This window comes from Saccoglossus kowalevskii, chromosome 7 (assembly GCF_978046115.1).
Source record: "Saccoglossus kowalevskii chromosome 7, keSacKowa6.1, whole genome shotgun sequence".
Lineage (NCBI taxonomy): Eukaryota > Metazoa > Hemichordata > Enteropneusta > Harrimaniidae > Saccoglossus > Saccoglossus kowalevskii.
Genome location: NC_140647.1, coordinates 2,295,974 through 2,314,376, shown reverse-complemented (window position 1 = coordinate 2,314,376; position 18,403 = coordinate 2,295,974).

Genomic DNA, 18,403 nt, shown 5'->3' with positions numbered 1-18,403 from the left:
AGCTGTAACTTAAGCCCAACATTATTTAATCGTTTTTATTTTATAAATGCTCTCCAGACATTTTTGCTATGAACACTTGTGATCCTCCAACCAGTCGGAGCCCAGGAACTTTGATCAACTGTACGCAATCCCTATGAGCGGGGGGGGGGGGGGTTATCGGCTGGTATCTAGTTTAAGAAATAAGGGATGAAGGCTCCAGCCAGCTCATATTTTTTAAACTCGAAAAAACAGTGAAACGGAATGAAAAAATAAAATCTAAAAAAAAATACCAGCTTGAAGAATATTGGTTGCTGTTTAAAATTTCAAATTTGATCATAGTTCCTGTGCTCCAACACGGGGGGGGGGGGGGGCTCCTTTTACCAAAACCATCACCCCATACCACTCCTAGCCCAATTTAATTGCGTATGTCCCTTCTAAGGACGCCTATAGTTATCTAGGGAAGAAGGCTTATTACTGAAACAAACGTACACTAGTACAAGTTCGTACTAAAACAAACACTCAATTCTGTCTCAAACCTCAAAATAAGCATAGCTCTAAACCTATTTGATAAATTGATAGCACCCATCATTAGCTATGGGTGTGAAGTATGGGGAGAGGAAGTCACTAAAAATAGCGATATTATTGAAACTGTTAACTATTCTTTCTTCTGATTACTCCTGAGGGTTAAAAAGAATGCTACTAAGCTTGCAATCTTAGGGGAATTGGGAAGATACCCTCTTGCCATAAAAATTATCACACAAATAATTAAATTCTGGCTCAGATCAAAACTTCCATAGACGCCCAAGTTAATAAAAAGCACCTTTGATGAGGTCAATACAGTAAAAACTAGGTGGACAAGAAATGTCGACAAAATAATCAGTGACAACAATCTTGATAAGGCAATAAAACAACAAATAAAAAAAAAGAAACCACACCAAACCAAGACTATCTCTGCTTTACTGAAAGAAAATTATAAAATAAAATGGAAAGAAGCTCTATTTGATGACAACAGAGCAAATGGTGGAACAAACAAATTGGAAAATTATAGAACATTCAAAACACAGTTTAAAATGGAAAAATGTTTAATAACAATGAGTAATATTAAACTGAGACACTCCCTATGCCAGTTCAGAATCTCTGATCACAAACTTCATATTGAAACTGGCAGGCATTGCAGAACTCCAAGGAATGAAAGGGTCTGTAAACACTGTGCTAAAAAGCAGATTGAAGATGAGATACATTTCCTTATGGACTGCAGTCTGTACAATACACACAGAATTGAATTATTCAAGTACTGTAAGGAAATTATACAAAATTTTAGGAAGTTAAATGAACTAGAAAAATTCAATGCAATCATGAAATATTGTTCAGGAATAAGAACTGCACAATACATACAAAAATGTATGCAAATGAGATGTGAGCAGCTCTACCAAAATTAAAAATATTCTTTCCACCATAATTATGACTCTAATGTGATTTTAATGTGATTTTGTTACTTCTTAATAATATTAGCTAGTGTATTGTATTGTACCGTATAAGTTTATTATGATCTTTTGCGTGTTTGTAATATTATTTAGCTTTATTTAGCATTCTGTGTAGTTGATTAACATTACTGTATCTTAGTGTAGTTTATTTTATTTTATCTTATCTATTTTTATTGTTATATGACCATAGAACAACTCACTGTAGTTCGTTTTAGTGTTGAATAAATTAATTATTTGACAAATTAATTTATTTTTTAATTCAGCTAATCCTTGTTTGAGGTAGTGATGTCTGGGGGCATTGAAGCATGTACTGTTCCAATGTACTATTTAACATCTAGTATGTTAGCTTGCAGCATTTAACTGGTACAATTGTATAAAACCAGTTTAATTCCTCTCCAGGAATTTGACATGTTTCAATAAATGTAAGGTTATCCTGATATTACTTGTTCTAGACCTGAGTGTTTTTGGGTAAATTTTTTTTCTAAGATTGGGGAACACAGCATTAAAGAACTGGGTAATATTCTTTCCACATTAGACGTAAACAAATTTCACTGGCTAACTCAGGTGACTGTGTATTATTGTTGTCGTTAAAACAATACTTCATACCTTTGTAATTTTTAAACATTATTATCTTGGTATAGTAGTGGTTTATACCCCGGTATAAGGAGCAGTATAAATTTGATATCTTAGAACATAACATGTTTCTGTTTTAGCATGTTTGGTCTTATATTGCTTCAGTGATCAAAACATTCAATCCCATTCCTATACACAAGACAGAACCTATATTTCAAAACTGTGATTGGAATAAACATCTTTCATGATGTTGAATAGTTTCTTAAAATAAAAGGAAGACAGTGATTGGTGTGCTTACTACAGGCTAATTACTGCAATGTATTTTACAACAACTTTCTTTTGGTAACCATCAGGTGCTACAATTTTTTTCTCAATAATGATCAATGTATGTTTCTAATTTGTGTTTATTGAAAATCAAATTATTTTACTAATAGATGTCATCTCTATTACTTATAATAAATAAAATGTGGCTAATGATTTTTATCAAATTTACCGCTGCATGTACATAAATCAGATTAAATTATTACCAGTAGCTGATTTGGATGACTGATAGACAGTATGAACCTAATAAAATGGTCCATGATTTAACAGTAGAATGTATAGTTTCCTTTCTCAAACAAGTGAATTTTTAATCTAATGAATATTTCTATTTAGTATCCACTGGAATTCAAACCAGTGAATGTTTTTTAAATACACAGTGCCCTCTATGGGTTGCTTGGAGAAAGATACAAAATAATGTGAACTACCCCCGGTAATTGAAATTGAAGATTGCATAGCAATTGTTAGTTTTATAGAAGTTCAAGAAAGATTAATGTCTGATAATTGTAAATGTAGTTCCACCTTGTTCAAATTCTACCATTTAAAATCATGAAGTGAAGAATATCATTTTTCAGGCATGCCTTAATATATTGTGTGCACCATAGTTTTGGAATCAGCTGTCCTGAAAATTCATTTATTTAATATTTTAATCATTCATATTGTGAAAGGTGCAGCATTTGAATATTGCATAATATTGCATATATATATAAATACAATACTGTATCTTATTGTTCACATTTGTCCAGCCATCTCTTTGTGCTAGGCAGCATTATTCAATTTTTGAGACTAATTGAATCCCACATCCCAAATGCCTGGGTTGAGATTTCTCATGGAAGGAATATTGTTTTGAAATAGAAAAGTGATTGTGTTTACAAATCATTAACATACCATTGTAGCTATATAAGGGGATTATTAGGTTTGGGCCAATTGATATTTAAGGTAGAGATGCAGTTTACCTGACAGGTATTTTAATTAGTTAATTAGGCAACCAAGATGACCTCCCTTGTCCACATAACTATATATTTTTAGAAAGCTTATTGTATGAATTTTAAAATTTTGTAAGTATTTTTTTTATGGACATTGTAGTTTGAAATATGCACAAAAATGTTTTTTTTTTGGTCAAAAGTGATTTAAAACAAATTCGCTTCTAAACCATGTCTCTGTTTCCTGTCAAAATTGGTTTACGGGTACATCTGTTTACTATGAAGAAAGTTTCGTCTTGAAAACTGTCTACCTGGGCAGCAGCTCAAATTTCACTAATTCAAGTTTATGCATAAATTAACACCCAGGCTAGTTGTCTGTACGATTGTTGTAACACTGTTCAACCAAAAACAATGCCCCTACGGCGTTTTGAAGATAAACACATTGTTAATCATTTGTGAAAATTTCAAAACAAAAGGTCAAAGCGTAAAGTTTATAAGAGACAATTGCTAATTTGTATATTTTATAGTTAAGTAAAAATATATGCTGATTTACATTGCTATTGGATTTAACAGAGTTCCACTAGAAAATGCTCGGCACCATCTAAAAAAAAATTGTTATATATATATATCTGTCAGATTTGTTAAATTCGTGTAAAAATATGGAAATTTAGATTTTAAGTGAATATTTTTGTCATTTTTGGTAAAAAAGGGTTATTTTCGACAACTAGTTCGAAACCATAAGTCCAAATGCTTTCATATTTCCAGCAATGATACATTGGATGGTCAGATTTGTTAAACTGGTGTCAAAATAAGCAAATTTGGATTTTTAGTGAACATTTTTCTCATTTTTGGTAAAAAATGTTATTTTTGACAACTGGTTCAAAACCGTAAGCCCTATTTACAGAGAGCTTTCAACTAAATATAAAACATAATACAGCTTTAAAGTATACTTTGAATATGTAATAGCACAAGTGAGTTAAGTAACTGGTATTTTTGATGAAAAATGCGATGATTATTCTCCTTATATCAGGTCCCTTAAATTGCACACATAATAATTTGGACGGTCATTATAAATAGAACATTGATACAGTCATTAGAAACAACTTTTAGATCTTCTCAGCTTATTTCAGAAGCCACCACATATATGGCACAACAATTGATCTTGCATTCAGCAATGTCTTATGTAAAACTGGAGTACATTTTGTAATTGACTCTTTTATACCTGATCATAAGATTATTACTGCACAGATTTATTGAACATTTGTTCTTGGGTGTAACAAAACAATTACATATATGTACAACGTATCAGGAAAGATAACATTTCAAAAACATGACCACAATTTTCAAACAAAAACATATTTTTTTTTTCTCGACCATTTCTCAGGTTTTTGCACATCCATGATTTCTTAAGTTTAGCCTCAATGATGTTTGTCCAATGAAATGCACTATCCTTATGAACACTATAAAAGTTCATAATTGCAACTGCAAGAAACTGCAACTGCAATGTTTTCTAAATGACTGACTATGAATATTACAACCACAATGCCACTTCACTGATTCTTGTTCCATGATAATGAAGACAGCGGACCTATTTCGACCGTCAGGTCGCTTGGTTTTCAGTAGATTAATGATTTATTTCACAGCACAAATCATCACTGTGTACATGGTATGCTATCAAATCACATATGCAATCTATAAACGACAACCATTACAAGTTCTGAATATTAGGGTAACATCCATGTGAAATATAGGAATCTGAGTCTTTGATTTGCACAGAAGATCTGAAGTTTGTGGACTCCTAGTGATACGTCACTCAAAATAGGGAATACTATATAATAGCTTGTGTTGCATGCTCGTTGAATTATGTTTCTTTATTATTTTACCTTTTGATCTTAAAAATTATATTATGTTGTTCCTGATAATAAAATCAACGAAGATCCCATAAATTTGCATGCACAAAGTTTCTTAAAAGTGGGAATAAATATAACCACAGTTTGGCAGTGCCATATTTACAATTAAATAATTGTATTTAATGTATTCATAGTCATTAAAGCGTTGCTGCGCATTCCCTGTAAACAAATGTGTATTTTACACGTATTGTGTATGTCATGAGTTCCATATTGATTAGGACAAGTAGTAGTTTGACCAATCATTTTCATAAACAGATTAAACAGCAAATACAGTGTTTATGTTAGCAACATATTTCTTAAGAACATTTCCCATCATTTCCAATGCTACTACCAGTACTGCAGAATTTACAGTTGATGGAAAATGTTACTGATATTAAAATATACAATCAATACAGTTTTTCTCTATTGGTGCATTAAAATTGTTGTTCTCTATTTCTTTTCTCTAATTTTTTTGGAGTATAAAGAAAACTGGTATTTTTTTTTTTACAAAATTGACCATCACATTAAATGTTTGCAGTTTTCCCCATAGACCACCATGTAAACTGAAAAAAGGTGTATAGTAATGAAACATTTTATTTAGCCATTTCTGAATACAGTCTTGAAAATGTATTGGTCACCCTTAATTTCTGTGCAAATGAATTTATTCACTGATTTCACCTCAAATTTGGTTGTTTTCCAGACTTTTACAAAATTGTTATATAGGCTTGTACATATGACTTACATATGAACATCCATTTGTGATACAGACTTATTTAACATGGACAAACAGTGGCAATTTTAGTGCTAAAAATACATCAAAATTCCCTGTTTTGGCCATTTCAGAAACAGATCTTGGTAATGCATAGACTGATTACATTCAAACTTGGTACAATGAAAACGAATGGGACCTTGATGCACGAGACATGCAGATATAATTAAAAATGGCTTACTGGTGGCCATTTTGTTTTACCAAATACAGTTCCAGGTCTCTATATTGGAAACACTGGAATGGTCAAGTTCAATCTTTATACAAACTCCATACAACATGTGCTACTACTTGATTCAAGATTTAGTACTAAAAATGCATTAAACTTATTTAAATTGGCCTTTCTGAACTAATATTGAATCTTGATGCGCGTCCTTTCCTTTTGATTTAACAAATATAATTCTGGTTCCATATCTTGAAAGTACTTGGATAGTTAACCTGAAACTTTAAACATGCACACAACTCGGGATGCATATTTTTTATTCATATTTGTTTTTTATTTGTTTTTTTATTTTTAGAATAGTGTGTTTTCTTTTTTGTTTTTTTTTAAATTATAGTTTTTAAATTTCTTTTTGTAAGACCCTTTTTATTCTTCCCTGAGGATTTTATGCATCTAATAAATATTATTAAGATGACTGCAGAAGGCCCCATCTTGGATGGATTTTGTTTTTTATGCAATGACTTAAACTTCATAACCAATGAGGACTGTATAACTTGTTAATAGTATTTTTGGGCAGGCAATACAGTAAAACTTGGGTTTTATCTATTTATAGCAGTTTAATTGTACCACAATAAGTCAAAGGTGACATTGTACACTCTTTGCCCAAAAACAATGTTTCTGGCCAAATTATTTTTTCAAAATTGATGCATTTCTTTACTACCATGGCCAACTACAAAAAAAACCATTTGACATGTAATCTTTGAATGATGTGCATGGTGATCTGAAACATTATTTTGTTTTGTTGAGCTTAAACTATATATAAATCTTAAAAAACATGGCTAAGAAAACAGAAATTCTGTGGAACCACAGATAAATCATCCTTGTATATATCATGTGTGTTTGACATTCTGAGTACATGCTTTTCTAGTTTGTATGTTACATTAGTATAGGAAAATGCAGAAAGTATTTGGTGTCCCTTGATGCCCTATTTTCACAGGTTCGTACAGAGTCCTGTCAGGAGCACTAGTGCATATAGAGATAGTCACACAGTGTTATAATGAAGACATTGCACACTAGACCTGATTAACCTATTTAACAAGTTTATAATTCCATAGTTTGTAATAAAATGTTGAGATGACGATGACATAAGTATCCACCACATTCCAGTATATTACTTACATGCACTGTAGGCAACTTTAATACAATTATGAGGGTATTAGTGACAACTGATTTTCATTGATGTCAGTTCAAATTTAAATAGCTAATTATTGCTACTGCAGAACTGACACTTGCCATATTAGTCATCTAGAAGGCAGCACATTTACAGTTTTCAATTTTTTGGAAAATTATCTTTACCTACTTAGGATACTTGATGAAATTTGTGGTGCAAATTTTCACTGGCCCTTTAAATTAGTTGCTCATAATTGTGGATGTACAGTTATTTATATTTTGTGGACACAAATCTCAATTGTCAGTTTTGCGCCTAAAATGTCACACAAATCATATGGACATTCAGAACCAAGTTTATTTAGTATGGAATAACACTGCAACCATTTACAATTATTATAAAACAAATTGTGTTTTATTAGAGAACCTATATAATATAACTGAGGATGCTGATAAAGAATGCCATATTTTTTTCCTTTATATTCTTTAGAACAAGCTGTATGGAAACCAACATTACTGCACTGTATACTGGATATAATATAAATTAATGCTGGCTAACCTGGAATTATCAACATTGTATAGATGTGGGTGCAACGTCAGGACAGACATTTTGCCAGATTATTTCAGTTTATAATGAAAATATTTTTTTGATAATCATCTTATAAGCTATTTTCATTTGTTAACTTGAGTCTCGAGTCCAGGAAATAATTCCCTTTCCTCGATGGGTTAAATAAAGTGACACTGAAACATTACAATGAAAAGAAATTGTTTCAGATGATATTTAAATGTTTTTCATATTAAAAGTGCTGATAATACCATGAACTAACAAACATTCATTGTCAGCTGGCTACACATGAAGCTCCATGCAATACATAACCCCCAAAATAGCTTACTGCGGAAGCACCCAACACTGTTCTGTACACTGTTCTAATACAGTTGGAGTTATTGCTATATACCGGTACTGATAGAAAATTGCGTATTTCTAAAGATGCAATACAGTACAATTTATTAACTCATAACAACCTACTGAAGGAGGTTAAAGGTTACAACAACAACAAAAATTACAGAAAAAAAATTAATCAAATTACAATGGCTAATAGTTTAAAGACAACCAAAAACAGACTAAAAACAGAATAAAAGTTAGTAACGGAAATATATAATAAAGTAAAATAAAACACCAAAAAAAAACTATAAACTGAATATAAAAACAAAAAACCCAATGAATAGGTGTAAAAAAAAAATAAAAGAAAAAGTCAATGACTAAGTACCAGGGGTAGGTGCTGCTGTCTAATAGCAAAGCTGTATTTCAGATATTGTGCCAGAGGAATTGCTAAGTTATTATTTGACATTATTTTTATGAATTTATTTTCAGGTGTGAGATTAGTAAAGTCAGGAATAATCTTTTCAGCTTCATTGTATAAAACGACCCTCTCTTTACTATATACTGGGCATATTATGAGGAAGTGATGTTCGTCTTCAATATCATTTTTATTACACAATTTGCAGATTCTGTCGCTACTTTTGATTCTGTTTTGTCTTTCTTTTTCAATTTCTAAACTGTGATTGCTCAGTCTGAATTTAGTTAGGGTACTTTTCAGTTCTTTATTTTTTAGCTTAATTAAGTAGTTTTCCAAAATGAAGTTTGTTTTAAATTTTTTGTAAGTCCTCAGTTTGTTTTTTGTATTAGTGTTTTGTCTGTTATCATCATTAATTGAGTTAATCCAATGCTTTATAAATACATTTTTTATTTTATCGTATATCCGTGACATTTGTGACGATTTTAGCTCATTATTGTCAATATCTGATAGTGTTGTATTTGTAGATTTAAATACAGTTATTATTATTATGCGTCTTATATCTACTTCAAACAAAAGTAGCCGCTATTCATGATGAGAACTGGAAAACCAACTGTAACTTGGGTAGCTGGTAAACTGACCTAGCTGATGACAAACCACTATCAAAAAAACTTTCGACCCCCATGTAGCCACGTACGACCGTCAGCTATATGAACTGTACTCCGTCTACAAATGTTCATCTGCCGACACGTTATTGGACTTTCCCACCCACGATGACAACCAATAAATCATGTTTGTGACGTCTGGTCTGATTACACCCAGCAGCACAAGCTCTAAATCAGGGTCATATATTGCAGATTTGTATTTGAACAAATAATCGTGCATGGGCATCCTGTCTTCTAAGCTTTGTGAAAGCATAAGGTTTTGAAAGTATTGTGCATATTTACAACTTTCTAGCATTTCACACGTAATGCGCCATATACTGTAAAAGGATCAATTGTTCACCGGGTTTTAATTTGGCTTATTTCGCTGAATGAAAAATGCGCTAAATTAAAACCCAGTGAATATGTAAAATTTAGCATAGAATACATTATCTAAATGACAAAACCGTGAATTTAAAACCCACTTAATATACCTGAAATGGTAAATCAGCGAAATTTAAACCAAGTGAAAATTAGTCATTTTACAGTATGTGTATCGATGTCGCCATGCCAACGTTTCGTTTCGTCCTAGTTGTGATATTTATCTGTAAATGTCAGACCATTGGTCTGAGGTTCATCGCAGACTCTATTTGAAAGGCTGCGGTTGAGGTTTCATGTTGATCCGTCGAAAATGGCAGTTACTTATCACACAACAAAAACTTATTAGTTACGACAATATTTTCTTAACATTTTATGGAAACAATTCGTAGTGTGCATAAACCTTAAAGAAACATAATAGACAAAACAGTCACGGTAAATTTTAATATTACTTGTTCGTGCTGTTTTGCAGCACTGCGAAGGAAAATGAAAGATTACAACAATTAGCACATATGGCTGGAAGTTACATTTGCTCCGTTGTGTAGACAGGTTTCAACATTTCATCAGATAATACAATTTATATCCAATCATCTAGAACAAACTTTTCTAGAGAACACACGCGCACAAAGATTTTGTGGTCTCGTATTGGGGGGGGGGGGGTCACAGTAATATAAACAAGGATACATTTTGCCGAGATATTCAAATCAGTCGCTATTATGATTTACAGAGGCGGTGGAACGAAATACCCCATGGAGGGGCGAGATCTGCTCATCACCCCTCGCTTACTAGGAGGACCCAGGGGCATACTCTTCCTTGAATTTTGAAATCTAGACCCTCTACAACCTAAGCTATTTCCTTCATTTTGAGGGGCAAATTGTGCTGACACAAAAGGTTTCAGCTTGATTTTCGAGTGGCGGCATATTTTACGTGCCCCTGAAGTGGTTCTCGTTTTTAGAATATTAGAAATAAGTATCGGTCTTATTTCTGATCAAGATGGGTATGAATATCGGTAGTATTTTCCCAATTTGGTGTATTTATGGTTCCGTATATGAGCGAATATCTCCACCTCAGATTCCGGCCTCATATCCCTAGGTAACTGTTTTATTCGAAATAAACAGTGAGGACAGAAATGGTACTTTGGTATAAACATGGGTATAGATTTTGCCACTATCCAGTTATAAAATTGGCCACACTTTTGAGCACTTCCCTACCCAGCTATGTATCAACTGCCCCCCCCCCCCCGCGTGCATGCCCGTGAATGTGGTTATGCAATAGAAAGTAATGTCTACACGTAGGTAGGGTTATTAAAATCGAGAAAACAAAATACGGGTATATTTTTTCCGACATATAAGATAAACGGAAAAGAGGTTACTAATCAATCTTCAAGTTTTACATTTTTGTAATTTCTTCTGTGAATCTCTCCGGCGAACCTACCAGCGAATCTCCGGTAAGGTATACTTAGTAGTACGTGACGTTCAGAATTCCCCCGCCCCTGAATAATCGCGAAGAACAGACTGGCGTGTTAACTGCATAAATATGTATAATTTCCTTCCTGAATACAGAACTTAGTTGATCTAATCGTTAAGGCGTATGATACATTTTGATGTGAGTTAATTTGTAATGAATAGTTCAGCCAAACACTGAATTATATCATGATGGTGGTATGATGAATTATATTTTTTTTCAAAATGATATTTCTGGATTTCATAGAAGTATATTTTCATTTTTTGGCCGGCTAATGTTGGATGTGCAAACCTCATTCGGGAACATGTATATTCGGTGTTTAGAATAAAGATGAGCAAAATGCTAACAGGGCAATCGTTTTTATTGATGTGTTGAAATTACGCCAATAGGGTATGCTTTTGATGTTTTTGTTAATTGAATGTTGTTGTTGTTGTTGTTTTTAAAAAATTGTGTACGTTTTTGAAATTTATTTAAAAAGCTGAAGAACCCTTGTATCATCAGAGGGACTGTGCATCATCATAAGAATAGCGGATTTTGCAAGGAATAATGTTTACTTGCTCTCTTGACTGAACACTTAAAACCCAGAGTAAAGAATAAACTTTATAAAATAGTCGGATGGTTGAGATCATATACTAGTATCACATGGATATGTGTAATTGTAGTTGGATGGTTGGGTGATATACTAGTATCACATGGATATGTGTAGTTGTAGTCGGATGGTTGAGGTGATCTACTAGTATCACATGGATATGTGTAATTGTAGTTGGATGGTTGGGTGATATACTAGTATCACATGGATATGTGTAGTTGTAGTCGGATGGTTGAGGTGATCTACTAGTATCACATGGATATGTGTAGTTGTAGTCGGATGGTTGAGGTGATATACTGGTATCACATGAATATGTGTAGTGTAGTCAGATGGTTGAGGTGATATACTAGTATCACATTGATATGTGTAATTGTAGTTGGATGGTTGGGTGATATACTAGTATCACATGGATATGTGTAGTTGTAGTCGGATGGTTGAGGTGATCTACTAGTATCACGTGGATATGTGTAGTTGTAGTCGGATGGTTGAGGTGATATACTGGTATCACATGAATATGTGTAGTGTAGTCAGATGGTTGAGGTGATATACTAGTATCACATTGATATGTGTAATTGTAGTTGGATGGTTGGGTGATATACTAGTATCACATGGATATGTGTAGTTGTAGTCGGATGGTTGAGGTGATCTACTAGTATCACATGGATATGTGTAGTTGTAGTCGGATGGTTGAGGTGATATACTGGTATCACATGAATATGTGTAGTGTAGTCAGATGGTTGAGGTGATATACTAGTATCACATTGATATGTGTAATTGTAGTTGGATGGTTGGGTGATATACTAGTATCACATGGATATGTGTAGTTGTAGTCGGATGGTTGGGTGATATACTAGTATCACATGGATATGTGTAGTTGTAGTTGGATGGTTGGGTGATATACTAGTATCACATGGATATATGTAGTTGTAGTTGGATTGTTGGGTGATATACTAGTATCACATGGATATGTGTAGTTGTAGTTGGATGGTTGGGTGATATACTAGTATCACATTGATATGTGTAATTGTAGTTGGATGGTTGGGTGATATACTAGTATCACATGGATATGTGTAGTTGTAGTCGGATGGTTGAGATGATATACTAGTATCACATGGATGTATGTAGTTGTAGTCGGATGGTTGGTGATATACTATACTAGTATCACATGGATATGTGTAGTTGTAGTCGGATGGTTGAGATCATATACTAGTATCACATGGATATATGTAGTTGTAGTCGGAAGGTTGAGACGATATACTAGTATCACATGGATATGTGTAGTCGTAGTCGGATGGTTGAGGTGATATACTAGTATCACGTGGATATGTGTAGTTGTAGTCGGATGGTTGAGGTGATATACTGGTATCACATGAATATGTGTAGTTGTAGTCGGATGGTTGAGGTGAAATACTAGTATCACGTGGATATGTGTAGTTGTAGTCGGATGGTTGAGGTGATATACTGGTATCACATGAATATATGTAGTTGTAGTCGAATGGTTGAGGTGATATACTGGTATCACATGAATATGTGTAGTTGTAGTCGAATGGTTGAGATGATATACTAGTATCACATGGATATGTGTAGTTGTAGTCGGATGGTTGAGATGATATACTAGTATCACATGGATATGTGTAGTTGTAGTCGGATGGTTGAGATGATATACTAGTATCACATGGATATGTGTAGTTGTAGTCGGATGGTTGAGATGATATACTAGTATCACATGGATATGTGTAGTTGTAGTCGGATGGTTGAGATGATATACTAGTATCACATGGATATGTGTAGTTGTAGTCGGATGGTTGAGGTGATATACTAGTATCACATGGATATGTGTAGTTGTAGTCGGATGGTTGAGGTGATATACTAGTATCACATGGATATGTGTAGTTGTAGTTGGATGGTTGGGTGATATACTAGTATCACATGGATATGTGTAGTTGTAGTCGGATGGTTGGTGATATACTATACTAGTATCACGTGGATATGTGTAGTTGTAGTCGGATGGTTGAGATGATATACTAGTATCACATGGATATGTGTAGTTGTAGTCGGATGGTTGAGATGATATACTAGTATCACATGGATATGTGTAGTTGTAGTCGGATGGTTGAGATGATATACTAGTATCACATGGATGTATGTAGTTGTAGTCGGATGGTTGGTGATATACTATACTAGTATCACGTGGATATGTGTAGTTGTAGTCGGATGGTTGAGATGATATACTAGTATCACATGAATATGTGTAGTTGTAGTCGGATGATTGAGGTGATATACTAGTATCACATGGATATGTGTAGTTGTAGTCGAATGGTTGGGTGATATACTAGTATCACATGAATATGTGTAGTTGTAGTTGGATGGTTGGGTCATATACTAGTATCACATGGATATGTGTAGTTGTAGTCGGATGGTTGAGGTGATATACTAGTATCACATGGATATGTATAGTGTAGTCGGATGGTTGGGTCATATACTATTATCACATGGATATGTATAGTGTAGTCGGATGGTTGGGTCATATACTAGTATCACATGGATATGTGTATTATATGTACATGTCGGATATTTTGTCTTTTACGCCTTGATGAGTCTGTCACAGGGTTCACAAAGAATCACGTGTAACTGCCCCTTAAAAGAAAAATAACATTGCATACTCCGAGGTTAGTATTAAAGCCAATCGGCGAATTTTGCAGGGGCTTATTGCCAGTAGCCCATATTCTCAAAACCGTGGCGAAATGAAACATTAAGCTCAGTGGTTAGTTTACGCATCTTTTAAATGTGTTTTGATTCACAGTGCATTCGGCAATCAACTGCAAGTCAGTTATGTGAATATGAATTGCATTCACTGGCAGCCGTACTAATGAACAAGTTGAAATCGCATTTAACGGTAGAAATATGATAATTCTTAAAACATCTACATTTCTATGAAAGGCCTCAGTACTCTATATTGTTTTAATTTGTATGTAGCTGTTGTTGTATTTTCTGATTTAGTAGTAAGTGCAATGTATATTTCATTAAATGAGTGAAACAAAGACGTGGAATTCATCACCTAAACTGAGTATAATAATTTGTCAAAATAGCAATAGAAAATAATATTTCTTTGGCATTACCCAATCTCATTTAATATACTTATTAGACAACAGAAAGACAGACAATATGCAGGGTTACATCCTTAAATGACGATTCACCGTGAAAGGAAGGGGTTCACTGCCAAGTTGAAGCTCCTTGTGTTGGAGAGGTATAGGTACATTCTGCGCTACGGAGTTCTCATTTCAAACTGTTTAACCCCTCTTTTCAGTGTAATGTAGAACTATGTCTTATTATGACAACACATCTTCATCAAAATGTCGAAATTTGAATATCCATTTTAGTACAATTTACCCAAAATGGAGCCTGAGTTTTAAGACCTTTTCTAATATAAATAAGAAGTGGAGTTTAGAACACCTATTAAAACATACCATCTTACATATTTCGACATTGATTTTGCAAATAAAACATTCGCTTGAATGGTATCATCACACTGCTGTCATTTGAAATAAAATTTGCACTCTGAGAGAATTTATAAAGCGTTATTAGTGTACTGGAAAATGCCATTCTCTGTCAGTAATAGCACGGACTGTGACAAAACGTGAAACCGTGAGTTCTATATAAGTTTGTTGAACGTAAATAATTCCATTACAGCATTAAAACATGAAACTTAGTGCTGATGGTCAATTCAAATAATGGGTCAAATATTTTTTTAGTCTATGAAGACGAATCATGTATATTTTATGTAATAGATTGAGAGTTTCCTGTCACCCAGATTATTTGGAAATCTGTTTTTCAAAGCTAAATTTAGATAGCACCGCAGTTCTATTCAACCCACACATTTATAATTATAAGCAAACGCTGTTTTATTTTAGAATTATCTTGCGAGCATCATTGTTTCAACTCAATTATTGGTGATGTAGCTGATAAAACCTTTAAAAAGAAGAAATCAAACATCAAAACAAAACAAAAACATAAACAAAAAAAGTGGTTTGACAAAGATTGTAGAACCCATAAGAAAGATTTGATTTATTGTGCTAAACTGATTAGCAAACAACCTTTTGACAAAAAGTTAAGAGAAATATATTTTGTGAAGAAAAAGAAAAAGAAATATAAAAAATTGATCAAAACTAAACAAAAAAAGGGAGAGCTTTTAATTGTAAATAAATTAACACATTTGAGAAATGCAAATCCCAATCAATTTTGGAAAATCATTAATGAATTGAAAAATTCTCATAAAAATCAATCTAATCCTATTTCTGTAGAACAGTGGGAAGAATACTATAAAATATTAAACAAAGCTGATCAGAACAACAATTTGCAAAATAATATCATTTCTGATATGTCAGAAATGGAAAACAGAAATGAATCTAATAAACTTATTAACAATAAAATAACAGAAAAAGAGATAAAAAATGCTATTAAAAAACTTAAAAATAAAAAAGCACCTGGTTATGATGGCTTCTGCTCTGAGCTTTTGAAATGCAGCTCAGATTCGTTGATAAAACCATTAAAAAAACTTTTTAACCTTATTTTAGAGTCCGGAATTTATCCAAAGTCGTGGAATATTAGTATTATTTCACACATCTATAAAAAGGGTGATTCACACGACCCAGGAAACTACCGGGGAATAGCTGTATCAAGTTGTATGGGAAAAACATTCTGTATTATAATAAATAATAGAATTACCCAATACCTTGAAACAAATAAACATAATTAACAATAATCAAGCAGGGTTCCGTAAAGGTCACCGCACAACAGACCACATTTTTGTATTGAAAACAATTGTTAAAAAATATCTCCAGCTAAATGGAAAATTATATGCATGCTTTATAGACTTTCAAAAAGCCTTCGATAGTGTCTGGCGTAATGGATTGTTTTATAAATTACTCAAAAATGAAATAAATGGCAAAATCTATAATATTATTAAAAATATGTATTGTAATACAAAAGCATGCATTCGTTTAGAAAACACAATCACGGATATATTTGAGACAACAAAAGGTGTGAGACAAGGCTGTGTTATAAGCCCCACACTATTTAATTTATATGTTAATGATATGAGTAAATACTTGGAAGACAGATCCCTTGATCAGGTCACACTACATAACACAAAAATTAACTCGCTACTTTACGCCGATGATCTGGTGCTAATTTCAATAACAGAAAATGGCCTACAAAATGCATTAAATAAACTGCAAGATTATTGCCAAAAATGGAAAATCAAAGTAAATCTTGCGAAAACTAAAATTCTTGTATTCAGAAGGGGAACACTACAAAGAAATGAACAATTCTATTATCAAAATGAAAAACTTTGCTGTGTCAACTCATATAATTATCTTGGAATAATCTTTCAGTCAAATGGTAAATTTACAGAAGCTAGAGACAACCTAGCAGATAAAGCAATCAAAGCCATGTATGCACTAAAGCAGTCTTTACCAAAAGAAACAGACTGTAAAACGTACATCCATCTGTTTAATATATGTATCAAACCAATTTTACTGTATGGATCTGAAATTTGGGGAATGGAAAATATGAGTAACAATAACTGGGACAAAACTAAAACAGAAAAAGTGCATCTAAAATTCATTAAACAACTACTTGGGCTTAATAAATACACAGCGAATAGTGCATGTCGGGGTGAAATTGGAGCATTTCCATTGATAACTGAAGTGAAAATCAATATGATTAAGTTCTGGTCCCGTGTCACAGACAAGTCACAAAATAATTATACAAAGATAGCGTTAAGCGATCAGACTTTGTCAAAAGCACAATGGGAAACATCAGTCAAAAATATCTTGAAAGATGTAGACCTCTCTAAAACATCACAGCTATCACATCAAAATATTAAGGAAATTAGCAGCACTATTAAACAACAATACATAACATACTGGAGAGAGAATATGACAAATGAAAAAACAAAACTGAGAACATACATTAAATTTAAAATTAATTACAATCTGGAAAATTACATTAATGTTTTGGATAATAATCAAAGAATATCAATGGCTAGATTCAGGACAAGTAGTCACAATCTAGCCATTGAAAAAGGCAGACATACCAATCCAAAAACCCCATTAGAAAATAGAATTTGTAAACAATGCCCATTACAGGAGATCGAAGACGAATTACACTTTCTTTTAGTTTGCCCACGATATCAAACAGATAGAAATGATTTTATTTCCAATATTTTATTCCCCAAAGAAATCATTACCAACCTGCAAAAATTCACATATTTAATGAAAAGTAATGACAGAAATATAATAAAACTTTTAGGGGAATTTTTGCATAAATCATTTATTTTAAGAAATGAGCTTTTTTTGGATATAATACCTTGACTCTTTTTTTTCTATTTTTTACGTTATCGTACTTTGATTTTTTTTTTTTTTTAATCACTTATATATTTATTGCTGTAAACCAATAGAACATTTGTAATTCTAAGGATGCAATAAAGTTATTATTATTATTATTATTATTATTATTATTATTATTATTGTTTGTTGTCATCAGAGTACTTCGCTAGGACCTACAGGACTCTATAGTAAACGTGTCGCTCTCCATGACCAACTTCTACAAAGTACCGAAAAATCTAATTGTTGAAAACATCACTACCGGTAAGTTGAAGATTATAAACTGGAACTCGAAGGCCTCAAAACACATTCTGTGCCCAGGAATATAACGGCACACGGCGTTTGAATCAGTCACAGTACCGACCGTTACATCGCGAGTCATCGAATAGTA